The sequence below is a fragment of the Lycorma delicatula genome, chromosome 12, assembly GCF_047948215.1.
Source record: "Lycorma delicatula isolate Av1 chromosome 12, ASM4794821v1, whole genome shotgun sequence".
NCBI classification, from domain to species: Eukaryota; Metazoa; Arthropoda; class Insecta; order Hemiptera; family Fulgoridae; genus Lycorma; species Lycorma delicatula.
The window spans coordinates 71,304,308-71,318,377 of NC_134466.1; positions in this window are offsets into that span (position 1 = coordinate 71,304,308).

Sequence of the window (14,070 nt, forward strand, 5' to 3'; positions counted from 1 at the left end):
TTATTAGATGACATTCCAAGCAAAACTGTCAATTGCTACTAGATGACTCAAAATCTTTTCAAGATCCAGTTTCGAAAGCTCAAACCTTAGAAGCACCATCAGCAATTCAATATCCAGTAAAAAATTCCTCAACCAATGTACACAGAGTTTCTAGACCATGAAGTAGAAGTAGGAGCAACTTTGAAAACTTTTAACATGGTAAGTTTTTAATCTGTTTAAAATTACCTATAATATTTATCCGAGTTGAAGCTTGATCTCATCATCCAGTGGATGAATTCTGTCTTTTTGTCTGCTGAAAATTACAGCTGTAAATAGGTTTGAGTAAGTGTGCAGTAAGTGATGAAGTAGCAAATGTAAAATGAAATATTTAATATCAAAAAACAAGTTTTGATTTTTTCAGTAATTATCTGTTACAATTAAAACTAATTGTGCTGATCAACAATTTTATAATAAATTAACTGGTTTTAACCAAAATTTTTCTGATAAATATTCAAAATTAAAAGTGGCTGAAAGTTAAAAATAAATGGTAATGATAATTAACATGGAGAGATAACCATTCAAAGTTTCAACTGTAATTGCAGAATCTCAGATCGATGAAATTATTCAAGGAGATAACAAGTTATAAAATAATAGATTGATGGAACTGGTTACATAAAAACCAAATCTTTAAAACAAAAACTGATCAAAAGATTAATTTTCATTTGACCATAAATTAAAATAGAAAAATTTATTCAACTGTCATTGAACTACTGTAAAACACAAACGAGATTAGTTTCATTACAGCTTATTGACAGCCAGATTATGGAATTAACTAGATTTCACATATGGAGGGCACTTAAACAACACTGCCCGATTGACAGATGTTTAATAAATGTATTAATATTATAATAAAGAGAAGGAAAAATAATCAAGATAGTATGAGCTAGATCAGAAAATTTAAAGAACTGAATCTTCAGAATTTTGTAGGTATATAAAGAGGATTCTTTATATATAACATAAATGTTAGTGAGATCCATCTATGACAAAACTATGTAATAACTCTCATAGTTATTAATAGTTTAGATTTTCAAACTTTTTAATATGCAATGTAAAATACATCCAGAATTAGACATTAAGTTTTACCACAACATAGTTTTGATAAAAATAGTTTTGTCAACATAGTTGACAAAAATTAATGGAAAATTATTAACAGAGCAAATAATTTTACGTATGAAAGTAATCTTGTTACATTCACATTTGGATTTTTTTTTACCTATCTTTAGCAATGTAAGTGATGAACACAGTAATTGCTTTCCCGAAGATATTGATATATCATTCTTCCAGAAAAAATAATGCCTAAAGATCCTGGCCAGTTACTGCTGGAGACTGAAAAGGGATATTCCTGAGGCTGAATTCAGAATAAAACTAAAGGATAGCAGATATTAGATAAGACAAAATAATTAATTTGTAATAAATAATTAGGTTTCCGAACTGTCTAATATTTTTTTGTTGGCATTATTTTCATTGCTTTAGTTTTATTAAGATTTCTGTAAAGTTGAGTTGTTTATTCATCATGTATTGATTTTCTACTCCTAATATGTACATTATAGTCTAGGGATTTGTAAACAATAAACTAACCTGTGGTACAATGAGATGTTGTACAATACAATTCCTTAAAAAATCAGTTTTTCTTTAAATCTGTATTTCTAAATACCCTGCCCTTGCAGATCTGAAATCCCCATAAAATTAGCTATAAGACCCGATTGAATGAAAACAACATGTAAGTGGCATCAGCCACAATAATTACTTTATTCAAATTAATAATACTCACTGTACAATTAGTTCCTTTCAAGGTGTCACTAGTAGGGTGGATTTACATTTTAGTAGGTTTGACATATAACCCACCGGGTTGGTCTAGTGGTGAACGCGTCTTCCCAAATCAGCTGATTTGGAAGTCGAGAGTTCCAGCGTTCAAGTCCTAGTAAAGCCAGCTATTTTTACACGGACTTGGATACTAGATCGTGGATACCGGTGTTCTTTGGTGGTTGGGTTTCATTAACCACACATCTCAGGTATGGTCGAACTCAGAATGTACAAGACTACACTTCATTCACACTCATACATATCATCCTCATTCATCCTCTGAAGTATATCTAAACAGTAGTTACCGGAGGCTAAACAGGAAAAAAAAAGAAAGAAAGGTTTGATATATAAATTTACGAAAAAGTATGATTAGCTCACAGAAGAGAGTAATGGAATACGTTTTCACTTCTAAATTTGTTAAGGAAGCTCATCATGGGACACTTTTATCTTCAGATTGATTTTGCAGATTTTAAGTGCCTAATATCTCGTGTAAAGTTGCTTATATTACTGGTCAACATGATTTTTGTCTCACGAGTACCAATAGGTGTACTTAATGCAGTTCTTTATCCTGTTTTCAAATATGTATTCATAATTTCTCCATTACCTACAGCTTCTTTGTTATTTTAATTTATTTAAATATTTAAAAATGTTTTTTGTCCATTGTCAACTAAAAAATCATAGAGAATTATAAATGTGATTGAACCAAATGAGCCAACTCAAAGAGTAGTGTTGCTATTGTTGTGTAGATTCAGACGTGTATAAATATGTACAAACGTTACCTAGTGCAGCATACATTCATCAGAACAATGCCAGTTGTGAGATAGTAGTGAACCAGTAAACATATCATTGTGACTGCTTTGTGTGTCTTAATTATTGTGTATTACATATTTCCAACCTTATTTCTTTTAATTAGTCGTTAGTTACAAAAGAGAGAGCCAAGAGTTTGTTTAAATCATCCTAACTTTTTTTTTTTTATGTATGTGGTGAAGTATCACTCTAGTCAAAGTCTGGAATGCTTGCTTCCTGGCTAAAAGGATGGAATCTTCTTCAAAAGTATACAGTGATATGTAGCACTTATCGTAATCATCATTCTGAATTTAAAGGCTATTTTTCTGAAGAAATGCCTTAGTATTTTGTAATGACATTTATTCTCTCATGCAGACACTTTGTAATGAACACAACCCAACAAAACAGTGTTTGTTCATAGATTCCTCTAAAGTTAGTTTAAAAGCTGTGTTTCTGCATAATGGCAATAAATTTCCATCAGTACCTCTGGTCCACTCTGCTACTATGAAAGGAACTTATGAAAATATTAAATCTATATGGGAAAAGCTTCAATATGCAGTAAATAACTGTGGTGATTTGAAAGTGATTGCATTTATTCTTGGTCTGCAGCTTGGTTACAAAATCTACTGTTGTTTATTATGTGAATGGGATAGTAGAGACAGAAAAATAAACATTTTATTAGAAAAGAACAGCCTAAACTCATGGCCTAAAAATGTGTATCTACCTGTTACATATCAAACTAGGATTAATGAAGAATTTCGTCAATGACATGGACAATACTCCTGGTTCATGTACTTAAAACAGAAGTTTTGTAAAATTAGTGATGCAAAAATTACAGAAGGATTATTTGTGGATCCACAAATACGGTCACTTATGTCTAATCTAAAATTTGAGAAACTATTGAATCCACTGGAGAAAGCAGTTAGACAAGCATTCAAAAATGTTACTCAAGAGTTTTTTAGGGATAAAAGGCGGAAAATTACTGTGATATTGTCGACAATCTTATAAAAACTTGGGTTGTAATATATCCTTAAAAGTACACTTCCTGCATACGCACATAAATTTCTTCCCGGAAAATCTTGGCGCAGTGAGCGATGAGCACGGGGAACACTTTCCTCAGGAGATCTCAGTTACAGAAAAGAGTTTTCAAGCCAAATGGAATGTTAATATGCTGGCCGATTATTGTTGGACCATCAAGAGAGATGCTCCACAGGCGAAGTGTAACAGAAACTCGTCATTTCTTACTTTCTAGGTGAGGCAAATGTTTGAATATTTTGTAGTGAAGAATGCAGAAAGTATTTAAATGTTGAAATTATAAATGCCTGTCTCTCGGAAACCTTGCGTGATGAGGAAACATCAATATCATATTTGAATTCAGAAGAATAAAATGCTTTCAGAATCACATATTTTTCATCCTGAGACAAAAAATAATTTTTTTTCCCCAGTGTAAGCTTTTGAATTATAACAATCAACATACATATACATATAACTTAAAATATTTTATAAAAGAATCACTTATTCTTACACGAATGGTCAAAAAGGAGTGTAATGTAATTAGAATGTATATTAATTATTATATAATTTATTTAAATATATATATATATATATATATATATATATATATATATATATAAATGTATATTTGTATATTTATATTTATATAGCCTGTGACACGTTCGGTAGCATAAGGATTCTAAAGCGGGTTAATACATCTAAATCGGTTGAGTCATTGAGTTAATATGGTGGAAAAACAATTACGTACACTCTAAATACATTACACTCCTTTTGTCTAGTTTGGTTTTTTGTATTGTACTAGTAAACACCCCGTTTGAATTTTGAAAATCGGAAGATTGGTTGCGAAGATATAACATTTCCGAAAAATCATCATCTGTTAGATCGAGAGTATACTTGATGCATGCGAAAGTTAGCAATCAGTCCACTAGCAAATACCCCCTTTTGAATTTTCAAAATCATACGTCTGCAGCGATATAAGAGCATCTCATTGTACATCCCAAAATAGCGCCCCAGGGACACTCAGTTTTTTATAATTTGATGTTGATAATTGGTGTTATTCATTCAAATGATTTGAATCATTCAATTCAAACACAGCTAACAAGTTATAGAGGCTCACAGTTCACAGTTCATTAAAGTTTGTACTTCAACTGGCAAATATCCACTACTAATATATATTTATAAGTATACATATATATACAGATATTTTTATAGCCTATGACACTCCTTGTAATGTACGGATTCCAACAGTAGGGGGCATAGATACTGTAAAATTACTCACACTTCCCATCGCCTTACTACCGGTACGATTGTGGAGGAATGGAATTTCCCAGAATCCAGAAATAGCCAGTACAAAACTGTACATGGCTTACTGCTGGATCTGTGAAGAAGACATAATCCGGGCATTGACTCGAATCAACCAAAAGTAACCTAGTCGAACTCGCCCGTAAAGCACCATGCCCGGAGAGAAACTGTGTGATATCGATTGGGGAGACCAACCCAATCGCACCTAAATCAGAAACTAGGAAATTATAACATGCGTGTAGCGACCTGTGGGGGATTCGTCCCGTCTGACCTGCCATATGATGATGGCGAAATATGAAGTAAATGTACCTACTTTTCATATAGATTCGTGTGTGAACTTTCATCCATTTCGTTGGTGGCTTTCTGGATTGGCGGCAGCCTTCTTTGGCGTCAGCATACAAATACAATTGTCAGATTTTGAACACTACTTAAACTTATGAAACGAATAAATTCTACTTATTATGTAGAAATGTAAATGTTGTGAACGATCTCACCTGAAGACCGTTAACACGTTGTGGTAGATTTTAGAGTGAGGTTGGACTGTATGCTCATAGGTGATGAATGAAGACAACGCCTTGTTGCTTGTTGAATAATGGTTTAATGAATTGTCATCTTCACAGTTAATGAAATGAATTGCAAAATAACGTATAACTTGCCATATAAAAATAAAAAATATAAAATTAAATAAAACATTAATAATAAAATTAATTACTAAAATTAAAACTAAATTAAAAAAATTTGTTTATGTCGAACAAAAAAGTTCGTTTTACGATGATTTAAAATCAAATGTAATTTTTAAATTGTATGGAGTTAGATTACTTTTAAGAAGAGTTAGATTACAAGTGAGTAGAATACACAACAGAACCCTGGCAGCCGGGTCGGGTGTCGCAAGGGAGTGAAAGACAGCCCCTCGTGGAGTTTCCGCTCGTTTTATGTTTACATGCATGGGTGGTAGATGAAGCGAGGGGACTCCAGTAGCTTCTGAGCAAGTTGTGAGTGAAACCAATGTCCAAAAGGAAGGTAAATAGCAACATAGGGTGTGAATATTAGCTAAAGTGAGTACAGTCTGTAGAAGTCATTACGTTATCTAGATTATTGATTAAACTATAGTTAATTAGTGCAAGCAGTAAACAAAAACAGCCCAAGAAGAAACAGCCAGAATAATGTAGCTGTCAGAAGCAGCGTCAAGAGTCGGAAGGTGAGGCGGTGAGGGACAGCCTTCAGTGGAGTCGCCGTCTATCCATGCTTGTGCAGGTGGGCGGCGGCAATGAAGCTGCGGGACTCCTAAGGACCCCCTTCCTTGTCACCCCCGGTGTTGTGATATACTTAATTGCAAAACTGGCTCTGGGTGGAAAGGAACAGTGAAACCAGAGTTTTAGTCAGTTACATAAAAGCTCTCCAAGATTCCCTATCTAGTGCTAGTCGTTTCATTTCAGTATACCCTCTACATCCTACATCCCTAACAATTTGTTTTACATATTCCAAACGTGGCCAGCCTACACAATTTTTCCCTTCTACCTGTCCTTCCAATATCAAAGCGAAAATTCCAGGATGCCTTAGTATGTGGCCTATAAGTCTGTCTCTTCTTTTAACTATATTTTTCCAAATGCTTCTTTCTTCATCTATTTGCCGCAATACCTCTTCATTTGTCACTTTATCACCCATCTGATTTTTAACATTCTCCTGTAGCACCGCATTTCAAAAGCTTCTAATCTTTTCTTCTCAGATACTCCGATCGTCCAAGCTTCACTTCCATATAAAGCGACACTCCAAACATATACTTTCAAAAATTTTTTCCTGACATTTAAATTCATTTTTGATGTAAACATATTATATTTCTGACTGAAGACTCGTTTCGCCTGTGCTATTCGGCATTTTATATCGCTCGTACTTCGTCCATCTTTAGTAATTCTACTTCCCAAATAACAAAATTCTTCTACCTCCATAACCTTTTCTCCTCCTATTTTCACATTCAGTGGTCCATCTTTGTTATTTCTACTACATTTCATTACTTTCATTATGTTCTTGTTTATTTTCATGCGGTAGTTCTTGCGTAGGACTTCATCCATGCCGTTCATTGTTTCTTCTAAATCCTTTTTACTCTCGGCTAGAATTACTATATCATCAGCAAATCGTATCATCTTTATCTTTTCACCTTGTACTGTTACTCCGAATCTAAATTGTTCTTTAACATCAGTAACTGCTAGTTCCATGTAAAGATTAAAAAGTAATGGGGATTATTCCTATGCAATTAATATCCCTAGGAGAATGGAAAACAAACTGTAAAAATGTTTACAGTGATTATTCAGTTTCTTTTTCGAAATGAAGCAAATGACAAAAATTAGAATACATTATTGCAAAATAGAGTGAAATGAATGGTACATTATTAGCTTATTAGTTTCATTAATATACCATAATAGTAATGACCGTGCTTGTATACAATGCAACTATTAAGTGGTATCTCAGGTGAATTTTATTAAATACTTGGGTTGATTGTTTATTAAATTCATGGGATTTGCACATACAGAGTTTGAAAAAATATTTGTTTTTATCATATATGAAAATTTTTTCCACTAGATGTTATTTGCTAGATCTAATTTGTTTTTAGTTCATTTAAAATTCAATTATAGATTGCATTGCTGAGGATCAACCTAAGAAAAAATAGATGTGTAGATTATGGTAGCTAAAAAACAATATTTTAAAAATGAGGAAATTACCTGCTAAAAGATAGTGGAGAATTATAAACCAGTATACTAGTGTCTAGGATTACAAATAAACTGTCAAAAATATGTGCAAATGGTAATGTTTCTGATGAAGGTGAAATGGTTAATATTTTTTTTTATGAATACTTTGTTAGAATATTTAATGAAGTTATCAGTAGTAGCGCTGGTACTGTGAATGATGCAGAATTATCATGATCAGTTATGACTTGTTTTATATATATTTTTCAAGCTATATATATATATATATATATATATATATATATATATCTCTTCTGAAACCAGGTAAATGTCCAGGTACTGATAATATCTCTTCTGCTTGTTAAGGAAATTTCTGTTCAAGTAATCCTTATCTTATCTGCTATATACAATAATAGTCTTGTTACAGGTAAATTTCCTTCCACCATGAAATCAGCAGAAATTGTTCCAGTTCATAAATTAGGCTTTTTAAATATGGTTGGCAACTATTAGCCCATCTTACTATTTTGAATTTTTTTTAAATTGCTAGAAAAATCAATAAAAAAATAGATTAGTTTTTATCCAAAAATAAATTTTTTGCTCGTGTCAATTTGGGTTTCAGGAGGGTAAAATTTCTCCAGAAATTTTATTTCAGGAGAGATTTGCAATGCATATTTCTGTATTATTTATTAATATACTTATAAAGCATTTGATATAGCTAATCATCAAGTTCGTTTTTATTTAAAACGTACAGTACTGAAATTAGAGGTCTAGCTTTAAAATGGTTTGCGTATTATCTGGAAGGCAGAAAATAAGTGCATAATTGTGGACGACTGTGCGAGCAATAACCTTCAGGTGAATTGTTGATTATGTGAATCCCCAGGGCCCGGTTATTAAGGATCTATTCTGTTAATAATTTTTATTAATGACGTATTTCACATAATTTAACGGTAAGAGGAAGCTATATATCTTTTGCAAATATGGCTCTAGTACATTTGTCTAAGAATATTGGTAAGTTGCAGACTGATCTGTACTGCTTTAAAAATCAAATATCTAATTTTCTCTTTATCATCTGCCTCCAGGTTATTAGCTCCATTAATATACCATAGTGTTGATCGTGCTCATACTCAACTACAATGCCAGGTGAATTCTATTAAATACTTAAGGCTGAAGGTAGATGGGTAATTATCAAGGAATTTACATATGCATGTGTACAGTTTTAAAGAGATTTGTTTTGTTTACATGTATTAAAAAATTTTATGAGCATTTTCAGTAGATGTTTGTCAGATCTACTTTGGTCTAGTTCATTCAAAATTAGACTATGGATTACATTGCTGGAAATCAACTTATTGGCTATCTTCATCTGATAATTTTGCAAAATGCTGTTGTACTGAAAATTGTATTGTAAATGCATTTAGAAATGCTATTGTAATGTAATGTGTGGTGCAAGAAGGGAAAGGCTTTCCCTTTTTTTCAGTAAATATCTGTATTTTGCATTATATCTCTTTGTTTATAAGATCTTCTAACCTTTTACAAACGAAGTGGTAATGTCTGGGGGGTATATATAATTAAGCATACTCTTAAAGAAAATGTTACTGTTCCAAGGCCTTATTGTACATTGTTTCAAAAACCTTTCTTTTCTACAGCCAAGTTCTTTAACTGCCTGCTGGGTAGTGTAAGAAATACCTGTAACCTTAATTTAAATTTAAATTAAAAGAGTGGATTTTCTACTTTACAACTGATGAGGTAGAAGCACTGTTATATGGTGATTAGTCTAAATGAAAGAGTAGTCAACGTTAAATATTATGTTATTAATACATGGTTGGTGTCAATGTTGTGTTGTGAGAGAGAGAGAGAGAGATAAATGAAGAAAACTGGGCAAGTGTAAAGTAGTTTATAATTGTTGATTTGGTCAAGCTTTTGCTTTGCAGGTAAAATATTTTCATATCCAACAATATCAAAAACAGTGGGATAAAGTCACCTGAACTTAAATCTGAATTAGTTCTTGGTTCCACATTAACTCTTTTTTTAACCTCTTCCTGGGTGCAGGTTTTTATACTATATATTTGGATTTTTGAGGCCATTTTTTTGTAGTTAACAAAAACAAAATAACTAACGAATATCAAATCAACTATTTATAGGCATTCACACCCACTCCTGGGAGGGTGCAATAATTCTAACAATGAAGCCAAAAAAAATGAAAAAAAAAATTAAAAAGAATTTTTTTTAAATACTCCTGTAAGCACAAGTATTAAAAAATTATAAAAATGTTAATTATTCTGAGATAATGCAACAATTGATGCAAGATAATCTTTCTGGGGACAAAAATTCACTAACTGTGATCCCAAAGCTGTAATTTAGGTTTTACCAAAATATTTACTTGAATTAGGGGAAAAAATGGAAATGAAAATAAATTACTAAACTTTGTGTAACACCTCCCCTTAACCCATTATCAGTTACTTTGAAGCATATGGTAAATCTGAAAGAGGATACATTGGTTGTAAAACTGCTTGACTTGTTAGTAAGCAGTATGCTAATTTTATTTTGTTGTAAATCTATTCCAAGGATAATCTTCTTACTCAATTATTTGCAATACCTCAAATATTAAAAAAAAAACCATAGCTCTTTCATATAGGATAATTAAAGAACATGCATGTGACAATTTTGTACACAGTATAATTTTTTCAAATGTTTTGAAACATGCATATATATATATATAAATATATATATATATCCTATGACATTCCCAGAAACGGAAAGATTCCAATTTGGGACACTGTATCTAAATCAGTTCAACTGTTGAGCTGCAACAGTGCAACAAACATAAATACACCCTAAATACATTACACCTCTTTTTGGGGAGTGTAAAAATTGATAGAACACTGAATGGATTTATTTTCCCAAAATGGATTTACTTGCAGAAAAATAAAAATATCAAGTAGAGATTCAAATCCCTTCTTGCCACATTGTCTTCTTTTTTCTTTTTCCTGTTTAGCCTCCAGTAATTACCGTTCAGATAATCTGTGTTAGAATAACTGACTTTACTAGTCAGTTAATAACTTAAACTGAAATTCTTGACTTCCAAATAATTAGCTGATTTAGGAAGATGTGTTCACCACTAGGCCAACCCGGTGGGTTTGTCACATTAAGTTTATAGCCTTCCTTCTATACCCTTAATCAATAAAAATCGGAATATTGCACTGTTAAAACTTTGTTTTTTGAAAATACTATCTGCCTTTAAAAAAAAGATACAAATTACATAAGGGAAGTTCATACATTGACTCTAGTGAATCTTGTACTCTAAAGAGAACAAGGAGATCTCAGTCAATAGGAGCTCTGAGATCTGTAGTAATAGAAACAAAAATGCAAATCTATTTACAATTAATATTTTACATATTATGATGTTTCTAACTTGATATTTACACTTAACCATAAACCTGAAGTACACATATTCTACCCTTTTTTCAGTAAAAATTCAATTATCAAAGTAATGATATTCAACATTTTTTTCGATGAACAATTGTAAGTTGTAAATATGCTTGACTACTTAGTAAGCAGTATACTATGTTTTATTTTATAATGTTGAAAATCTACTCCAAGGATAAATTTTTATCAAATAATTAACCGTTACAATAAGAAGATAACTGGAGTCAAAAGATATGAGTGAGTGTGCAAGAGAGTTTGATTCTATGAGATCAAACAATCAGTAGAGTTGAATTTTTAAAGATTCTTTTACATCATTAATGCCACTTTCATAATGGTTTTATTGATGATCAGTTGAACGCCCCCTTCAATTTATAATGTACAAAGTAGCTTTGAGCCACCAGTATGGAGGTACAAATAAAGTTACAGTCATATTGGAATATTTTTGGGAAATTATGTAAAACTTTATAGTATGTTAATATACAATAGAAACAAACCTGCAAATCCACTTACGATTAGTATTTTTTACTCGTACATCCAGCTTTCCTTTGTAATTAGATACTTACGTTTAACTGTAGACCTGAATAATACATGTGTTGTTGCTGCTTTTTTAGGTCAAATCAAATCTTATCAAATATTAAATGTAATCAAAACAGCAAATGTTTCCTTAAACCCGATCGATATAATAATGAATATTTAAGTAAATAACATTTGGATTAAAATAACAGTTGGGAATTGTGAACCTAATTATTTTAACAGGATTTGTGTCAATTTTGATCAATGTTTTATTGTTGATGATGATGACAGCTGAGCGATGAATGGTGATCTCATTGGAACTCATTGAACTAGGGTACAAGTGCTCAATGACTGTGTGGTGAGCTATGATCTGGTCGGTACTCAATGACAGCTGATAGGCGATTATTATTTACTATGTTACTGTTATGTAATGTTAATGCACTATAAAGTAACATTTGTGTATTTGAGATTATAGTAACGGTTAAAACGTAGATAGACGTTGGCAATGTAAGTTATAAAAATGCTTGAATTCTTAGTAAATAGTATATATTATATTTTATTTGATAATGTAAATCTATTTCATGTGTTCTTGCTGCTTTTTACTTTCCCACCTAGCACTATAGCAGTAGAAGGGAAAGTATGGTAATCAGTCCAATTTGGGCATATATGCAAATTTTCCAGATGTTTGTATGTACGTGTGTGTGTGTGTATACAACTCAACCAATTTTGACCAAACTTTATCAGATTAATTCTACAACAAACTAGTGGCTACGTGGGTATAGAAACTCATTACTACCCACTGTCACCACAAGGAGCACTAGTATAGCACTGACGTACAACTGTTGTAGTTGTTTTGGTATGTTGTGACATCAGAATTAAATAAATTAATATTTAAAGTGTAAAAAGTATATAAAGTTTCTGCTAGTTCCCCAACACCTGCAAGAATAAATACAGCATGTGCGCGTGCTTTAGTCAGAATCATTGAATTAAATAAACAAAAAACATTATATCTAAATAAAATGATAAATATTTTAAATCAAGTTGTGTGCGTAAGCTGTGCATTAGAAAAAGCCACATAGTAGGAAAGTCCTACAACTGTGTTGGCAGCTTTTTGAAGTCTCAAATCAAATTTTGTCATCAAATAATAAATGTAATCTTAAAACAATCCTTACCTTAAACCCACTAATACAATAATGGACAGTTGGACAAGGAATTTGTGTGTACAACCACAGAAGTGATCAGTATACTGCCATATAATGATACTATATTTTTATTTTATAAAACGACAACTAAACAACGACATTCTATGCCTACCTTTCACATGGAGAACCAAAAGCAATCAAAGAATTTTATTGAATAAAACTAAGAATTCTCCAGGAAATTATTAAAAGTATCTCAGTGAATTTCACCTATGCAATTAATAAATGTTCTTACTTTTAACTTTATGCAGATACTGATATTTTTTAATCAATATTAGATATTTAAATCCTTTACATATCTGGGCATTATTTTAATCTTTGTTGGTCTAACACTTCTCTGTGAAAAATATAAAAAATTAAAACTTAACAATAATTAAAAATAAATAGAACAGCCCTGACAGAAAATGTGTAATTATATTTTAATCGCAATAATTTTTTCAATAAAATTAAAATTATTATCTTATATACAAGTATAATTGCCACTTGGTGTACCCTGGTGTATCCATCCTCCTCCAGTTACAATTGATGTTTACATTTCCACTGACCCTAATGGTTACAAAAATATTCAAAGGAAAACAAGAGTATAGAGTTTTCATAAGTTTCACTTAAATTAGTCTAAATAATTCTCAATTTGTCTATTTATTGTGAAATACCACTAGTTGCAATATAATGGAATATTTTTGCTTTAAAAAAAAAAATATATATTTTTTTGAGAATTGTTACCGTTTTCAGAAGCGATTGATACTTTGTCTGGTTGTAAAAAAATTAGAAAATCTAAAAATCTGATTTTTTTTCATTAGATAAAAAAGTAGTACCCGAGTTAATATTAAAAGCCAATAAAAAATAAGTTCTTTAATAAAGATAAAAAAATTTGAAAAATAGAAATTAAATGTTAAATTTAAAATATCAGCTGGTTTGATAGAGCTGAGTTTTAAAAGATTCACATATTTCCACCATAGATAGTTTGAGAATAAAAAACATAAAAATCTAACTTGTTTTTGCAAAAAAAAAATAAAAATAATAATTATAAGATGATAATAATCATATCAAAAAATTAGAGATCTGGAATTAATATTTATATTTCTAAAATTACTGAAGGCATATTCAATAAAACCTCTGGTTAAAATATTGAAAGAATTTGTCAATAACACTAAAGCATTATAAAATAAACATACTCAAAAGTTAAAATTTAAGGTTGAATTTCCAAACCCATTCAAACAAAAATGACAGTAAGACAAGGTGAAGGTCTCTCACATTGTTCAATTGCGCTCTGGAAAAATTAATTGAAGAATAGAATATGAAAATACAAA